Here is an 18,280-nt window from a genome sequence, read left to right as displayed (position 1 = left end):
TAAATTTAGCAGACATTACTAAGTCAGACATCATGTTGTTAATACTTTCGAAGTCCCAATCATCAGCAAATGAGTTTGGTTTTGCAAAGTCACTCAAGGAGATCTTGATTTGGTGTGGATATTTCAGGATCTCGACCGGACCATGAATTTCATAGTCAGTGTTGTCCTAGGCTACCCCACCAGGTATAGGATTGGCTGTGAAGTTGGCTGAAGAAAGTTCTCTTTTCTCGACGTGTGAAGATGTGTGTGGTTTGAGGACCAAGTTGATGTTCTGACTTGCTGTGTCCATTTTAGCATATTTTCCCTCAATGAAGCGTCCCAAAGTAAATACCATGATGAGCCAAAGTATGAGGATAAATGCACCAAAACCCACCCAAAATTCAATCCATGGAGAAACCAGATATGTTTCTTTCAGATGTTTCAAAGGTTCCTTAGCTTTGTCTTTAAAGGATTTTGATGATGGCTGTGTCTTTGATTCACTGAAGCCGTCAGAGGAATCATCGAAGTTGATGAAGTAACCGGATGCAGTTCTGTCAATTGTTCCAATTGGTTCAGGATTTCTGTTTTTTGCATTTTCACTTGGTACTTCAGTATAGATTGGTGTGTCTCTGCTAAATGTCTTTATTTGGGTTTTAAGAGGTCTGAGTTCTATTGCATTGTTGCATAGTCCTTCTTGTTCTTCTTTAGGCGTTTCGAATGTGATGAGCCTTTTTGTTAGGACCTCTGTGCTGGTAGCAAACCTTGGTGTTCTGCTACTTATTGGGAGTCCACTTGGCCTACTGTTTGTTATCGGCCACATGTTGTGGTTTTACCAGGTCGATGGATACAACTCGGTTCTCCTTTTTACCAGCAAGTGGCGGTAGTACAACTGATCTTGTCCCGTTGACAGACAAGACAGGAACTGCTTTTCTGTAGGAAGGCCCAAATTCCTTCTTTACCGCGATCTTTTCCCTGACTAGATCCCCGACTTTTGGAATCCAGACAGGTCTTGCTGGGACAGGTGGTGATTCTTCAGTGGTCGTTGGCTGTTGTTTCAACTGTATGTTGCTCAGGTCTTTTCTTGTTTTGTTTAAGTCCTGCAAAATAGCCAAACGGTCTTTGACATCAAAGCTTTTTTCTTTAACCACTGAAGTCTGACTATCAAGGTCAGAGATCAACATCCTAGTTCCAAATAATAATTTGTACGGACTGAATCCCTTCAGAGAATTTCTTGGCAAGTTATTTAGACTACGTTGGACACTTATTAGATGTTTGACCCACCCAGCTCCCGAACCTAATACCTTTGCCGTTATAGATTGCTTTATGTCACGGTTTTTTCTTTCAACAATTCCGTTCCCCTCAGGGTGAAATGGACAAGAGTACCGCAATTGCACGCCCATGCTGACCATGGCCTCCTTATAAGCCCGAGAGCTAAAAGCAGGACCATTGTCCGAATGCAGCATGCCAATTGCGTATGTGCCGATAAAGACTCGCAAATCTTTTATAACAGTTCTGGCGTCAGCCGTTCGCTGGGGCCACATCCATATGAATCTTGTGCATGAGTCCACTGCGACCAAGATATATTTATAGTTACCATCCCTTTGTAAGGGACCGCAGTGGTCTAGATAAACACAGGCTAATGGTTTATCCGAGATTAGAAGGGGCGTCTGCGCTGGACGTCTCACCGTTGATACTTTCATTTTTTGACATATTTCACATGCTAGAACATAGTTCCTCGTTTGTCTTCTCATTTGTGGCCACCAGTATCTCTGTTTTAATAATGATACTGTGGCTGAGACGCCAGCATGGATAGAAGCAAGCCCTTCGTGTGCCGCTATTATTAGTCCTAACCTATGTTCCATGTTTGGAATTGCCCTATCCCCCACTCCAGGGATTTGAGCAAAAGGAACATTGTTTGCATCAGTTATGTATGAGTATTTTACTGGAAAGCCTTTAGGGAGTGGTTCTATCGAATCCTTTTCTGAAGCACTGACAGCTTGTAATATTTCGCTGTCTATTTTTGTTTTTGACCTGGTGACGGCAGCTACGGAAGCCGTTTGCACAGCTGCCTTCGCGGCCTCATCAGCCAATGAATTCCCTGCAACGTGAACGCCATCACGTTGATGACTCAGTGTATGTATCACGTGAGTCTTTGGTAGTTCTTTTTGTAAAAGAGCTACTTGTTCCCAGAGCATTTTATGCTTGATTGTGCCACCTTTCGCATCCTTGAAACCGTTCTGAAGCCAGATCTGCAAGTATTCATTGTAAGACTGAACGCAATAATACGAATCACACACTATGAGTGTGGGGAATTCTCGATCGGTATTTTCAAGCGCCATCTTGAATGCTAGTAGTTCAGCTCGCTGAGCTGTACAATCTCCTAGGGATTGTGTTTTAGTGAGGGTTGGTTTAAATTTCCCTTCGTGCCAACGACCTTTAACAATCGCGCACGCAGCACTGTAAGCTTGTTTACCCCCTACTGCGGGTTGTGCTGATCCGTCTGTATATATTATACAGCCGTAGTGATCTAGAGGCAGAATTTCGGTTGGCGGAGGACATTCAAATTCATATTGGAGAAATTCTTGTGTTTTTAAATAAGGATCAAATTCGTACACCACGTCTGTTGCAGCAAGAGAGTTAGCCCATTGTATCCATCTTGGATGGAGTGCTTTAGCATTTGGAATGCTTGCCTTTGTTACCGCCTCTAAGGCTGGTATTGGTGTCACGATTATTATTCGTTTACCTTGTGCCAGGGCTCGTTCTTTTGCTATAGCTGTCTGTGTTGCTGTAAGAATTTTTTCCGTTGGGCTAAATTTCATTTCAGCCTTAGTGTACAAGTGTGATTTGAATGCAATTGGTACCTTTTCTCCTTCATTAGAAGTCAGGTATGTGAATCCGCATCTCCCTGGGATGACTCGAATCACAAGATTGCGTGTGTTATCACGTGTTTCTAATTTTGTTTTAATTAGCATGTCTGTTTGTAAGGATCTTAAAATTTCTGTGTGTGTTTGAGTCCAACTGGATCTTTTAAAGTCTGGTTTAATTAGATCATAAAGGGGTTTGACCCTTTCTGCGTAATTTGCAATGTATGTTCTTCCGAAATTTAGGAAACCTAGAATTGACTGTAGGTTTTTTAGTGTTTTAGGAGCTTGGATTACGGCACATTTCTCTAGGAAATTGTCAGCCAAGCTTTTGCCTTCACTTGATAACTCATATCCTAAGAATAGGACCGTCAGATGGGCAATTCTGGATTTTTTAAAGTTGAATTTGTAACCCTCTGCAGCGAACCCAAGTATTATGGTGTTCACCCTTTTCAAGTGAGTCTCCAAGTCATCATCTGTTAAGTAAATGTCATCGACATAAGATAATGCTTCATCATCATATAGTTGTAGTAATTCTGTTACTCTCGCTGAGAATACCCCCGGGCTGTTCTTGTACCCCTGGGCTAACCGACAGAATTGCTTTTGAGTGCCATTTACTGAGAATGCAGTTAAATATCTGCTCTCTGGTGCTATGTTTTGACAAAAGAATCCATTGGAGATGTCCAAGGTTGTTTTGTATTTTTTGCGCACTATGTTATTCATTAGTGCAGCACTGTGTGAGTTTTGCACTGCAAAGGTTTTGCAACATGTGTTAAGGTGTCGGTAATCCAAAACTAGACGATATGAATTGTCTGGTTTGGAGACCGGAAACAAAGGGTTGTTCATTTGTGAGGTGCAAGTTTCAATCACCCCCTGGTATTCTAGCTGATCTAGTATTTCATTTACCTGTTTTTTAGCTTCTTGCTTAATTGGGTACTGCCTTTGTGCAGTAGGTTGTGATTTTAACTGGATTTTGTGAGGAGGGGAGTCCTCATCCCATCCTACATGAATTTTATATAAAGCAGGTGCTAAGGCCACTGCCCACTTTCTAGCAAGTGTGTATTTTTTATGAATCGGGATTTGATTCGAGAAGGCAGGCATAATTACTTCTTCGCCATGAGGGCACTCCCTGACAAACTCTGGTGGCCAGTCTTTTTCAGCTAGAAGGATGTCATAACCCTTGGAGAGGTTATCCCAAAATATTCCCCTTATTTTCCTAGTCTTATCTCCCTCTATACGTAATGTTATCTCGTATATCTTGTGGGGCTTGCTAACTCTGGTGTCTGCAGTTTCCACTTGAAGGTATTCATTCGTGTCCACTGTCTCCAGATGATTCATAAGGACTTTGCGAGCTATGCTCACCTCTGCTGCGCTGTCTAGCATTGTCTGAGCCCACTCTCCGTTTTTCAGTTTTGTCCTCAGTATTCTCGGCATTTTTAACTACCTTGATACTGGCTACCTTCTTTTTTGGAAATTGTAATTTCTTTTTTAGCTGAGCAGGTTCCTTGTCTTTGGACTTGGCGTGCTCTTCTGATCGTCCTCTTCTTTCCGATTTCTGCGAGGAAGTCTGAAAAGATTGAGAGGGACGTGTATCAATGTCTTGATATCTATCAGGTTTTTCAATATTATCCCTATTTCTAAGGTTATATCTATTCCCAGAGGGGTCACTCTGCGGTGACCTCTGTCTTTGGTTTGGAGATTTCTCCCTTCGCCTAGGAGACCTTCCTCGGGACTGGAATTTCTTTTCTTTAGGATTGGATTGTTTGTTTCCATCCCAGTTCTTTTTTGGTGAATTATTATTAAAAAATATTTTTTCTGGACTTGTAGTCAGTTGCGGTTTTACCGGTATTCCACCTAGACTATCTCTGCCTAGTTCTTCATAGGATTTTTCTATGATTCTGGCAATTTCAGCTGGTTGGTCTGCTATATCTGTCTCTTTTAACCTCTGGCGGATCGCCACGTTTGCTGCCTCACCTTTTATGTTGGCTAATAATATAGCCGAGACCTGCTTGAAGTCTTTTAGTAATTTCATACCAAGGGTTAAAGCAGGTTCTGGACTGTATTCATCTTGAATTTGTTTTAGCACATCTGGTATTACCGAAATGGATGGAACACCGTGCGTTTTTGTGTAGATGGAAGCAAAGACTGTACCCCAAGTGTCACAGTCCTCAATGTGTGGTGCGATTCCCATTGGGAGACATATAGTCAGAATCCTGTGTTTTTCTAATGGGGTGGTGTCAGGAAACACCGCCTCTATTTGGGTAATTTTCTGTGCCAACCAGAATGGTATCTGTTCCCGTTTAGCTGGAACTTTACCTAGGCAGGATTGGATGTTCTGTGGTGTAATTTTATTTGTGTTCCCCTGGTGAGGGGTCAGCTGTGGAAGTTTAATCGCTGGCTGAATTGTTGAAGTCCGCATTACATACTGAACTAATTGTCTATGAATTTTTAGTAGTTGTTTTAGCTGTATTAACAGCTCTGCTGCAGGCATTCTTTCGATGTCTGGATGTGGTGTGTATCCGGCTAAGACCGGCCACGTTGCTCCTGGTCTTCCTAAAGGACCGAGCCTTGTAATCTGATTGTTATGTATTAGGGCGCCATCAAATAAGAGCAAATGCTCTTGGAATTTGAGTGGTACTTCCACCTCCTCGAAAGGAGTGTACGTTTCAGGAGGTTCCTCTACTTTGTAATAGTGGAAGTACTTTGTTACAGCATTTGCTGCTGGAAAATGTATCCATGAATAGTATACCTCTGTCTGCCGATATTCGTGTGCCTCGATTACGAATATGACTGTGCCACCTCTAGGTGTCAGTCCATTTTCTATAAGTTTTAAGGTTATAGATCTTCTTTTAATGACCGGAATGAGTGTTATATTCGGGTCTGCTGCTTGCATGGTAGCATCAGCATCTGCGAGTTCAGTTGCTAATCTAACTGCCTCTCTTTCATCATCACTCTCTGCCATTTTACAGACAGGATGGTATTATGTTTGTTTGCAGATCAGGTTTCTTTATGGAAACAGAGATTAGATGCACAATATTTTGGGAATGTTTTTATCCTTCAACGTTGACTATACCAAGAACCATACATAGGAGTTCCCTCCTGCGAGGTTTTGGAGGATATTACCTTTCACCCACTCCAGACGTCTTTGGAGTATAATGGAAAAAGGGGTCTGAGTGAGAAAGCACGACTGAGTTACTCTAAATGTCTTACGTTAGTTTTATCCCCCTTTCCAAACGCGTTGGGCGCCATGTAGTGTAGCTCCTATTTTCCCAATAGGCTCTGCGCATTGGAATAGTACCTACAGCAGTAAAGGCCTAGGCCAGACGTTAACTAGGTCTACTACTGTCGATACTAGACTTAAGTTTTGGGTTTGCCAGCGTAGCTCAGAGTTCGCTAGAAACTTTCTCGAATGTTCAGGAAAGAATTAACTCCCCTGATTAGACAAGAAGGGATTTAGTTTCTGACAACCATAGAACATGACAACTTTGCTCTCCCCTAATCAAGAGTCAATCTCGAGAGTCGTGTGAGCACAAGGCAATTATTTTACTCAGTCAGTACGTGCATTCTTAGTCTCATCAGATTGTAGAGAAAAGGAAGAGACGGGCGTGTTCAATAAAAAGGTGTTATTTATTGATCAGTCTCTTTTCTCGTACAAGAGAAATGGATCGATATTATTGCAATACTTATAGTTAAGTAAAGTGCATACATTAAAAGCAATAGTATAAAATAATACTGTAAAAACATTGATATGGTTTCTGAGCCATATGATGTTTAAAATGATTAAAATATATTTACATACACATATACATTTGACTAAACGTACTCAACTGGTGTTTCTAAATACGCCTACCCCGTGTACCTGACCTAAGTCTAATGCGTGGGCGGGAATAGAAAGTTACAGTTTAAGTTAAGTTTGTTTTTGCCAAGTGAATAACTAAAGAATTCTCTGTGAGGGGTTATTCAGTTCTGTACCTGGAAGTTAGGATGAATGAGGAATGGTATCTCTTTCTCTGCTCTCGATATTCCAGGCTGCCTGCGAGGGCTGCCCAGAAACGCCGGTGCTGGGTCTCTCGGCTTGAGATAGCAGCGCGTCTCTCAGCGCGTCAGGAAGGCGGGGCTGCTGCCAGCGGGGTCTGCTTCTGCTCTCGGCTTCGGCAAGTATGGCTGCTCCGTCTTGTCACCACGCGTGTGTTTGCATAGGGCAAGATCGGCAATATTTATACCTTAAAGGTGCCGAGATTGACGTAAGGATGGACATAGATACGTCAATAAAGATGTCATACGACTTGCTCGTTAGCACATTCTTTACTAAAGTTCTCTGTGAAATCAAAACAATGGCCGCACGGATTTTCCAGGTTGTCATAGGTTTGATTTGTTATGAGAACGTCGTATGCCTTATCAGGGGCTGGAGGAATGTCGCTTGTCTAATTAGATCTCAAGCGTTATGACCTAATCAGATAACACGTTCCTGTGCCGTAGTGTGACTGCGTCAGATAACGGTATCTGCATCATGGGGGCTTTTCTTGCCTCATGGGCTGACTGTTAGTTAACTTGATAGTTAGTTTAACCAGAATAGGGTCAGGAATAGGGGGATTGATTCAGAACCTATAGGAATACATGACAATATGGCATGTGTAGTCGGCAGTGGGGTAAATGTTACATTGACATTGTGTGAACAATCTTGTGCCATGAATCATGTGTCTACTGTGTACTGTTGAGGACTGGCCATTGGCCATTCACACATCATGACGTGTCCATAGGTGCTGTCAAAGTGATCTACAACACAGAGCACGGTCACTGCCTCAAATGTATGGCAGCCATATTGCGATAGCTACTGCCTGGCCCCTGCGGTGTGTCACTGCCAATGGCAAAGCCACACTTGTGGTAGTGATAGTGTTATGTGTATTGCCAAATGGCAGTTGGCATGCTCCGCCACCCAAATCATAGTCACTGGCTCAAATCTATGGCAGCCATATCGTGGTAGCAACCTCCTAGCCCCTAGGGTGTGTCACTGCCAATGGCAAAGCCACACTCGCAGTAGTGATAGTGATATGTGTATTGCCAAATGGTGGTCGCCCATGCTCCTCCACCCAAATCATGGTCATTGGCTCAAATGTATGGCAAACTAATTGAATTTTGTACGCGTACAACCGTATATTGCACTGTTTATTTACCATTTTTCCTCTTAGCATTTAGTATCTTAGTTAGGTTATCTCTCTTTGACTTTTTTATGAAGTATTTCACACGGTTAATGTAACACTGCCGGCTTAAACCCCGTTATAGTATGGCCGCCAACTTTCTCGTACGGGAGCAGTCCTATTTTCATGTCATTCATCTTTACATAGTGATTTAACTAACACACACACAGCCGGCGCCTTCCAGCACTGGACTGGTTAGAATTGCACAGAGTGACTCATACTCGTAAGTGAGCTTCTGCATTTTTTGGCCATAACTTCGTCAGCGCATGCTATTACCCAGATTCTCTGCAAGTAAACCTTGTGAATCATACTCAAGTGCGTTTAGGAATTAGATTAACACATCACTGGGCGTTAACTTAGTTTTATGGCTAATAACTAACCACAGATTTTTAAAGCATGATATCATCTGCGATTAAGCATTGGCACCATACTCTTGTAATCACCCGCAATATTGATAATGCATTGTGTGGCATTTGTTTATCTTCACAGCTCACCTCCCAATAATATCGTTTTTTTACAGACACAACAGCACATACACCTCCCGCAGGAATGGCCGTCATGCACCGGCGCTACACTTACAGCATCATCGGCAATCTTGTTCCCAACACAACTGCATATCACCATTAACGCCCCGGCACCAATATATAATACCACTTTAACCTTTTAATAGAGCATGGTTTCACCAATACCCTAGTGTTAACTAATCAACAACCACATCTAATATGAGCACCATTTCGTGTCCAAGTTAGCATGAACTGCAAATGAAGCAATGTACAGATCATTGCAGATTTTCATTTAGAAACGTCTCCTCATAGTATTTCATTTTTTGATTAAATTACAGCCTTATTACCCATCAAAGGGTACAACGCCCAAAATGCATTGGAACACTGAAGGAACAGTCGCATAATTATTGTAATACCAAGATTAATTGTGTTACAGATTAAAATATTCTGAAACGATTACAAAGTACCTGGAATGATTACTTCTTCTTACCACAATGGATATTAAAAAGTTTAAATTCATGAAGTAACCCGCGACAGGGCTCAAATGTATGGTAGCCATATCGTGGCAGCTACCGCCTGGCCCCTGCGGTGTGTCACTGCCAATGCCATAGCCACACTTGCCGTGGTGATAATTATATGTGTATTGCCAAATGGCGGTTGCCAGGTTCAGCCACCCAAATCGCAGTCACTTGCTCAAACGTATGGTAGCCATATTGTGGTTGCTACCGCCTGGCCCCTGCGGTGTGTCACCACCAATGCCCAAGCCTTTACAGCCAATGGGAACCATAATCACTATAGACTAATGCAATTTTGAAAATCGCGGTAGGCCTGCTCTGCCACTGCGGGCCGGTCATTGGATGCAATTGAAAGATGCACGACTCGGTAGCGACAGCCTGGCCCCTGCGGTGTATCACTGCTAATGCCCAAGCCCTTACAGCCAATGGGGACCGCAATCGTAGTAGTCTAATCCAATTTTGAAAATCGTTGGAGGTGTGCTCTGCCGCTGAGGGCCGGTCATTGGATGCATTTGAAAAAAGCTGGCCTGTAAAACAAATTGCTGCAGCTCAGAACCACTGAAACTACACCACGGAGCTATATACGTGTGGGAGAGAGCCTCACATTTCCACTGCTTCCAGAGCCTGCTGCCTGACACGCTTCACCACCAACTGCTGCTGCTCCTGTCTCCAGAGCCTGATGCCTGACACCCCTCACCACCAACTGCTGCTGCTCCTGTCTCCAGAGCCTGCTGTCTGACACCCCTCACTACCAACTGCTGCTGCTCCTGTCTCCAGAGCCTGCTGCCTGACACCCCCCACCACCAACTGCTGCTGCTCCTGTCTCCTGAGCCCAGTGATGTCGAGATCTGAGAAGATCCGGACCAGGCCCTTCACCACCTAGGAGCTGGAGGTCCTGGTGGACGAGATGCTCCCACAGTATGGGAGGCTAAATGGTGCTCCAGATGTCATGGTAAGTCTTTCAGAGTGGAAGTGAGAGTGCAGGGAGTGCACACATGAAGTTGATCTGCTGCAGTCTGTGCCTGAGAGTGTGGGGCTGTGTCATGCACTGCCTAGCATGCTGTCTCTAGGGGAAAGGGGTGTGTAGCCTATTTCACATGTTTCCCTGCCTGCACATCAACATTGGGGGGACATGTGTTGTTTTGTCAGCCATACGGTGACACAGCAAGTTGGTTATGCAGGAGTCAGGACATAAAATGCCTGTGTGAATGGAAGTGTTGGTCCCTGATGCTCTTCACAAGCTCATCTGTAGCCTTAGCAAAGGTTTACGTCCGGAGGGTACTGATGGGAGTGTGTCTGACTCAAAATTGGCATCATGTATAGGTCAGCACTATGCTTAGGACTTTAATACCAGAGGGTGACACTCTTGGTGGTAATTCACCTATGACACATCAGATTGTTGTACTTTTGTACAGAGCCCCTTCCATTTCTACCAACATGTGTACTGACTCGCATCTGTAGGCAGTGCTTGAGCTCTAAATTTCTCCCTTCATGTGACATTTCTGATGCCCCACATTGGACCTCAGTGTGAGCCCACCTGGCCTGCACAGTCACTGCCCGATCTGACAAGGACACATCACTGAATGTACAGAGTGAAACATATGGGTTATTTGCTAGACTATCCACCAAAGAGCCATCTCAGCCCTGTAGATTGCACACGACAGGCCTTGTGAGAAGGGTGTGAGATTGTAAGATCTTGCCCCTAAATAGGACCTCCATGACACAGTGAGCCATTCATAGGGCAAGTACATTGAGGGCTGTTGGACACAGTGAATCTGCCCCTGAACATATTTTCTAATGTAATGTATGTCTTGCTCACCCACAAACTGGATAGTAGATGTGGGCAGCCTACCCATAGCTTTCTGTGCTGGCATCCTGTATGTGTATGAGACGGACAGGTACTGTGTCCACCATCATACCTGCATGCATTGTTGTGTGATTCTCCCATGCTAATGTACTATGTGAGATGCTGTAATATCTTTGCTAGACGTATCTGTGAAGTTGTGCTGAGTGAGTATCATGCTCCTGTACTGAGAGATATTGGTACATAACACTGTGTAACTGATTTTTCCCCCTCTTGTCTCGCATGCCTGCAGCTCAAAGACCACCAGCTTGAGGCCACGTGTAGGGCCATTGCATGCAAGGTGCGGGCTCTGGGTGTCTCTAATCGATGGTGCACACACTGTCACAAGAGGTCGGATGACATCTGCCGGCTGAGCAAAAATATGGCAGAGATGCCGCTGGGGCTGCTCCCTCGGATTGGCAGGTTGGTGAGCAGGAGCATGACACCACTAATGGCCCGCATCTTAGCTGTGACATAGCCTGAGGTGGATGCACGTTTAATGGAGCATCAGCAGCAAGCTGGGGATGAGTGTCCTGGGAAGGGTGACTTTGGTTGTGAGTGGCTGCATGTGTTACAAACCTGGGACAGCGCTGGGCTCTGTGTTGTGGCTAGTGTGTTGCAATGGCTTGTAAGTGGCCTCTGTGTTGGGTGCAGCTGTTATGCATTTTCCCTACCTGTACTTTCTCATGTCATTGGAGTAATAGCCCTTGACATTGCATTCTGAGTTGTGGCCTTCTGGCTTTGTCTGCATTGGGGTAGTCAGGGACACCCCATGGAAGGGAACTGCAGTGTGCATCATCTGAGTGTGCTTTCATCCACGTGTGCATTGCCTGACGTCAGAATTGTTAGGACTACACATCTGACACCAATGTGCAACTGTAGTTGTGCCCCAAAGTATGACATGGTGGATGGCATGAGCTCACGGCAATTGTGGACTGATATGTTGGAGTCTGTATCTGTGTTGTCCACTTCTGCTGCCTCCAGATGTGACAGTGGCAACATGTTGGGAGGTACATGTGTTCCCCCCTCAGGGCCCTAGGTGTGCTCAGAGGGACCTGTGTGTCTGGTTACACAGAGCCACCGGCAGGCTAATTGGCTGTGTGGTCATCACATGGGTCACTTATGCCAAGTTTGCATGATAATACGCAAAAATCGAGTTTAGAATTGAGGTTGCACAATGTTACTGCACAGGTTGGTGTGCAACATGGGGATATCATCATCTTGTTTCGTGCTTTGCTTGCACATGTTGTTTGTATTAATGCCACTGAACTGACCCTATATCTTTGTCTCATGCAGCATCTACTGTGGGCACAGAAGGACAGGGGACGGACACCAGTGGTGAAACATCAAGCACGACTGCTACACACAGGCACAGTGACACTGATATGACCAGCGCCTCGGAGGGGGACAGGAGTCTGCTTGAGGAATCACATTCAGAGACACCAACCTCAACGTCATCTGACGCCAGCGGTCACACATCTATGTTGGCAGGCACAGGGAGCGGGAACTCTGCCTCCTCACACCACTCAGCGTCCAGTGCCCGCCCTCCGAGCTACTTCCACTAGTATTGCCCGTGTTCGCACCAGTAAGAAGGGAAGAGTGTCCTTCACCCTAGGCACTGCTGCCCCTGCCCCTGTCTCCCCTGCTGCCATCAGTGTTGAGTCTCTGGGCTTTTTGCGCCAGCTGTGTGTGGGCCAGACCACTCTCATTAACGCCTTCCCAGACCATGAAAAAAAGGTGGCACAGGTCGTTGCTTTCATGGAGGGCATTCATTCAGACGTGGATGGGCAACAACCGACTGTCCGTCTTTGTCCTCTGCAGTGATGGCAGCCATTCAACTGGTACACTCTCAGAGTCCAGCTCCAGTCCCTTTGGCCACCCCCCTGTCAGTGGCTACATCTGATGATAGTGACCACACAGCACAGACCTCAGGCTCAAGATACAGCACACGCAGCACACAACAACAGCAGCTCAAGTGGGCCAGAGCACAGACACTATCCCCCCAAAAACCAATACCACCCCAGAGCGCAAAGGCAAAAGCCCTCCAGGCAACAACCAGGGGCATAAAGCCAATAAGCAGGCCTCAGGCTCACATGCCAAAGAGGCATCCCCAGCCAAGGACTCTCCTGTCCCAAAAGCATCTTGCAAAGACACGCAGACAGTTGCACCTCTCGTTATGTGACATTGGAGATCGAACCTAATCATCCGAGCACTTGGATATACTTGACATATAGTTTTGCTGCCTTGAAAAAGTCTTTGTAAGACGAAACACGTGTCGGCAAGCCGTGTGCTGTGAACTTTTAATGAAGTATTTGTGAATAAAAGAATATCAAGACCATCACATGTTTTGGATCCCTTTATATAAGAATATCTTTTGTGATTGTCTCTATGTTCGGGTCTAATGTAACTACATTGATTAAGAATAGGATTTTGGCAGCAGCGGTTTGATGACTTTCTATGTTTATACATATGTTTCTGAGCCCGGAGGTGGCGGGGGGTACGGAACTCTTCCTCCTTCTGGGGTTTTCTTCTTTTTCTAGACTAGTTTCTTGTGAGGGCGACAGGCACACTGCAAGTTAGGGGGTTCTTTGGACTAGCGTAGGGGTGCAGGGTGGGGGGCTATGTTCTAGGGGTTTTCTGGGGGGTGGGATGGCCAACTTTGTTTGGTTTTGTTGGGTTTAGAGGCAATGTTTTGCAATTTACTCTGATTCTGCTATCCGCTTCGCTGGAGGGGGGAGTCGATCTTTACTGTTGGGATGGGGGGTAGGGGGCTGAGGGTTATCAATTGGAATGTCAATGGCCTGGGGGATAGGATCAAATGGGGTATAGTGTTGCAGTTCCTGAAACGTCTTTCCCCTGATGTAGTGTTGTTACAGGAAATGCATTTGATTGGGAATACATGTCACGCAATGAATCGCCGAGGGTATCGTCTGGTCGCCCACTCCGGATTCACCTCTTGGTCGAGAGGAGCGGGGATTCTAGTCAGAAACTCCCTCCCCCTGGCAGTAGACGGGACCACTCTAGATGATAGAGGTAGATATGCTGTAGTCACGGGCAGATGGGAGGGGAAGACGATCTCTATACTTTCTGTCTATGTCCCACCTGGCTTACAAACTACGACATTTGCGGACCTAGGGGAGATTGTACTGGGACTCCCAGAGGGTATTCTATTTGTGGGCGGAGACTTTAACTTGGTGGTCTGTGGTAAAGAGGATCGTAGCCCCCCCTAGAGACCTCGCGAGATCGCAGTCTTGGTTGTGTAACTTCTTGGAGACACTGGGTCTTGTAGATTGCTGGAGGTTGATGCACCCTGGACAGGCACAGTACACCTTTCACTCTGGAGCACACGGGAGCCTTGCCAGACTTGACTACATACTTGTGCCGGCGGCGCAGGCCGTCTCGGTGAGGGAGGTTAGACACTTGGCCAGGGGCATATCCGATCACTCTCCAGTATGGCTCTCTCTTGATGCTCAGTTTAGGGCGGAGGGTCGAATGGCCCCGATTAATCCCTGGCACTTTCGTAATCCTAAAACCAGGGCGGGTGTGGTCAAGTCCAGTGATCAGTACTTTACTGAGAATGTGGGGTCTGTATCCTCCTCCGTTTCATTGTGGGAGGCCTTCAAGACTGTGGTCCGTGGTCAAGCCCTCTCTCTGATTGCTGATGCTAAGAAAAGGAAGAATGAGGAGGTAGAAAGACTGGAAGCTGAACTCAGTGACTTGGAGAGAGAGTTGGAGTCTGGCGCTACACAAGGGAAACGGCATGCTTTGCACCTTAAACAATCGGATTACCGAGCTCTGGTGACAGACGCTGCCAAGGCTATGAGCCGGGAGCAGCGGGGACGGCTGTATGATGTGGGGGATAAAGCGGGGAAGTTGATTGCCTGGCTGCATAAGAAAGAGAGGGCGAGTCGTGTTGTGCCTGTGGTAGAAAATGCTGATGGAGTGCGAGTGGTTGACCCAGTGGAAATTGTGGAGAGTTTTGCGTGTCACTTTCAGAGGGTGTATGCACCAGTCTCAGACAGACCGTAGGAGGACTCGCATCTGTTGCTTAGGGATATCGCCTTGACCTGTCTGTCCGATTCGGACAAAGAGCTCATGGAGTCGGAATTTTCCAATGATGAAGTGGCGCTCATTATCCGCTCCATCCGCTCGGGTAAGGCCATGGGCCCGAATGGTATCCCCATCGAGCTGTACAAGTTACGTCCGGACAAAATGGCGCCTTATCTTCGCGAGATGTTCCTGGAGTCGCGCGATGTTGGATCACTCCCCCGAGACCAGCGACTCGCGTCCATTGTTGTGATCCACAAAGAGGGTAAACCCCGGGATTCATGTGCCTCGTATAGACCGATATCACTTTTAAACGCCGAACCCAAAATCTTGGCAAAACTATGGCTAATCGGCTGATAAAGGTGATCGGCGACTTGATACACCCGGATCAGTCTGGATTTATTCCGCATCGCAACACTGCGCTCAACTTGCGTCGTCTTCATGGCGTCCTGGCGAGGGCGTGGTCCTTACGTGAACCGGCCGTCTTGGTGTCCTTGGATGCCACGATGGCCTTTGACACCGTGGAGTGGCCGTATTTGTGGGCCGCCCTCGCGAAGTTTGGGTTCGGCCCCGGGTTCATTGGTTGGGTTAGACTTCTGTATGAGGAGCCGCTCGCCCAGGTCGTGGTCGGGAAGGGTACACGGCAGGGATGCCCATTATCTCCTTTGCTGTTTGCGCTTGCCCTGGAACCCCTGGCTGCTTGGCTACAGTGGGAACCGTCACTTAAGGGAATCAGGTGGACCCCTGACTTTGAAGATCGCATATCGCTATATGCGGCCGATATTTTGCTGTACCTCACTTCCCCACGTAAATCGCTGGGAGTGCTGTTTGATGTCCTCAGCTCGTTCGGCAAAAACTCCGGCCTGGTGATTAATTGGGCTAAATCTAGCGTCTATGCACTCACTGGTGATGTGCCCCTTCTACCAGGCACGTGCCCGATACAGATAACGCAGACCGGATTTAAATATTTAGGGATTTTCATATCACTAGACCCCGCGGTACGATATGAACGCAACCTACTCCCCCCGCTGCTCCGGCTTAAATCTGATGTGGCGGCCTGGAGTGGCCTGCCGTTGTCCCCGCTCGGAAGTGCAGCACTTTTTAAGATGATGTCCCTGCCCCGATTCCTATACGCCCTTCAGAATACACTCGATCTCGTACCAGCTCAATACTTCCGCGAAATAGAGAGTCTGCGGAGGCAATTAGTTAGGGGCGGGCATCCTCGTATCGCCTTAGCAAAATTGACTCTGCCTTGGTACGACGGGGGCATTGCATTGCCGGACATCAGGCCCTACTATTGGGCATCCCAATTGAGTGCAATCAACCATGCCATGTATGGCCCAACGCCAAATCCCGCATTTGAAATGGATAAATGGCAGTTACCAGGAGGGAATTTCAACAGGGCACTATATTCTAAATCGGCTTGCAAGATACTGTCAGGGCCCACCGGGGTGGCCGTGTGAGTGTGGAGAAGTGCAAACGCAGCCATGGGATGGTCAGACAGATTGACCAGGGAGACTCCGCTCTATGCGGCGGAGAGACTGGGTAGCCTATGGACGACGAAGGGCTTCGAGAAGTGGGACCTTATCGGTATCAGTACTGTTGGGGATCTATGGGTCAAAGATAGGATCAAGACCTTCGAGGAGTTGCAGTTGGAATATGCACTTAGTAATAGGGAGCATTTTCGCTAAATGCAGATCCGACACGCGCTCCATTCGGTCTTCCCGACCGGAACTGTCATTCCGGAATCCTCCCCCCTCGAAGAGAGGGTGCTTGATGGCCATGTTCCTGATAGCACCATATCTCTAATATACAAAAAGCTGATTAACGATCGAACGGATCTGCTCCTGCAGCTCCGTGAGGCGTGGACCGGCAATGGACTGGAACTGGACGATGAAGATTGGTAGGCAGCCGTATCCTCCCCGAAAGAGGTGGCGATCCCGGCTCGTCTCTGGCTGGTACAACTAAAGATCCTACACCGTATCTATGTAACTGGTCCCCGTCTGATTCGTATGGGTCTCTCTGCGGAGGGAGTGTGTAGGCATGGCTGTGGTGCACTGGGTACCTTCCTACATATCATATGGTAATGCCCGGCTGTGGCTGTGGTGGACATGATGGTGGTGGACATGTGGTGGTGGTGGACATGGTGGTGGTGAATGTGGTGGTGGTGGACATGGTGGTGGATGTGGTGGTGGGGGATGTGGTGGTGGTGATGGATGTGGTGGTGGATGTGGTGTTGGTGGACATGGATGTGGTGGACGTGATGGTGGTGGACATGGTGGTGGTGGTGGGCATGGTGGTGGTAGATGTGGTGGTGGTGGATGTGGTGGTGGTGGACATGGTGGTGATGGTGGACATGGTGCTGGTGGACATGGTAGTGTGGATGTGGTAAAGTTGGTGGTGGTGCACGTAGTGGTGGTGGTGGATGTGGTAGTGGATGTGGTGGTGGTGGTGGATGTGGTGGTGGTGGACGTGGTGGTGGTAGACAGGGTGGTGGTGGATGTGAAGGTGCACGTGGTGATGGTGGACATGGAGGTGGTGGTGGTGGGTCGGAACATGGTGGTGGTGGATGTGGTGGTGGTGGTGGACATGGTGGTGGTGGACATGGACGTGGTGTACGTGATGGTGGTGGACATGGTGGTGGTGGTGGACATGGTGGTGGTGGATGTGGTGGTGTTGGTGGACGTGGTGGTGGTGGTGTTGGACATGATGGTGGTGGTGGAAATGGTGGTGGACGTGGTGGTGGTGGTGATGGTGGATGTGGTGGTGGGGGTGGACATGGTGGTGGTGGATGTGGTGGTGGTGGTGGACGTGGTGAAGGATGTGGTGGTGGAAGACATGGTGGTGGTAGATGTGGTGGTGGTGGTGGACGTGGTGGTGGATGGGGTAGTGGTAGATGTGGTGGTGGTGGACGTGATGGTGGAGGATGTCATGGTGGTGGACATGGCAGTGGTGGACATGGTGGAGGTGGTGGACGTGGTGGTGGTAGAAAGGGTGGTGGTGGATGTGAAGGTAGACGTGGTGATGGTGGACATGGTGCTTTGTGGTGGTGGTGGTGGTGGGGAACATGGTGGTGGTGGTGGACATGGTGGTGGTGGTTGTTGACATGGTGGTGGTGGACGTGGTGGTAGTGGATGTGGTGGTGGTGGAAGTGGTGGTGGGGGATGTGGTGGTGGTGGACGTGGTGGACATGGACGTGGTGGATGTGATGGTGGTGGACATGGTGCTGGTGGTGGACATGGTAGTGGTGGATGTGGTGGTGGTGGACATGGTGGTGGATGTGGTGGTGGGGGATGTGGTGGTGGTCTCTGGCTGGTACAACTAAAGATCCTAC

Source organism: Lissotriton helveticus, chromosome 1_1 (genome assembly GCF_964261635.1).
Source record: "Lissotriton helveticus chromosome 1_1, aLisHel1.1, whole genome shotgun sequence".
Taxonomy (NCBI): domain Eukaryota; kingdom Metazoa; phylum Chordata; class Amphibia; order Caudata; family Salamandridae; genus Lissotriton; species Lissotriton helveticus.
This window is presented reverse-complemented; position numbering follows the sequence as displayed.